This window comes from Arachis ipaensis, chromosome B05 (genome assembly GCF_000816755.2).
Source record: "Arachis ipaensis cultivar K30076 chromosome B05, Araip1.1, whole genome shotgun sequence".
Classification (NCBI taxonomy): domain Eukaryota; kingdom Viridiplantae; phylum Streptophyta; class Magnoliopsida; order Fabales; family Fabaceae; genus Arachis; species Arachis ipaensis.
The window spans coordinates 145,433,536-145,434,439 of NC_029789.2; positions in this window are offsets into that span (position 1 = coordinate 145,433,536).

A 904-nucleotide genomic window follows, 5' to 3' on the forward strand; every position below is an offset into this window, starting at 1 on the left:
TCTTTTAAAAAATTATATTTTTAAATGTTATTTTAGTGTATCTAATGATCTAAACTTTGATTTGTAGTCCACTACATCCCCTTGAATCTGATTCAAATATCGCATACTGAAATTGAATGAATGAAGGGTCTTGTTTGAAAAAGAGTGATTGGAATTTTGAGAGCACCTGGTTTTGACAAAAGAGTTGGTTGTTTCTAAGTAATATAGGTTGTTCAAGGTTGTCGATTACAAATGCCAATTGTTTTCTTACAAAGCCATGGGCTGCATTTTAATCCTAGCAATGTGTTCATGGGGGGCTTAAAAAATGCCGTTAACCAACATTAAATAAATAATAATCGTGTACATAACAATGATTGCTATGCTCAATAAATAAATAAGTATTTAACTAATATGTGTTAAAATATATATTAAGATTGCAAATTAATTTTTTATAAAGATTATTCAAATTTAAACTTTTAATGTATTTATTAATCTTTGTACAATATCCAAAAATACGTATTTTGTATATATATTGAATTGGTATTTGCTATGCTGTTTATATAGTCGTCTAATTTAGTAATTTATTAAAAAGAGATAAAATTAATATTTAATTTAAAAAATATAAAAATAAATAATTTTTAAATAGTAAAACTTACCATAAAAGATTAGTTCGGCAAATTCGATACCAAATACATAGACACCACAAAATTTGCCTATTGAATTATGGTCATAATGTGGCCATGTGAAGTGAATTAATCACCAAATAAAACTGTAGTCCAAGATTTATCTGGACTTGTAATTGAAATTAAAAACGCTGAAGACCCAAAAAGAAATCCATGAAAGAATCAAATCAAAGAGTGCTCAAGTTATTGGTTTTGGACCAAATTATTTTTGTTTAAACACTTATTATATTGTCTAGGCCCAA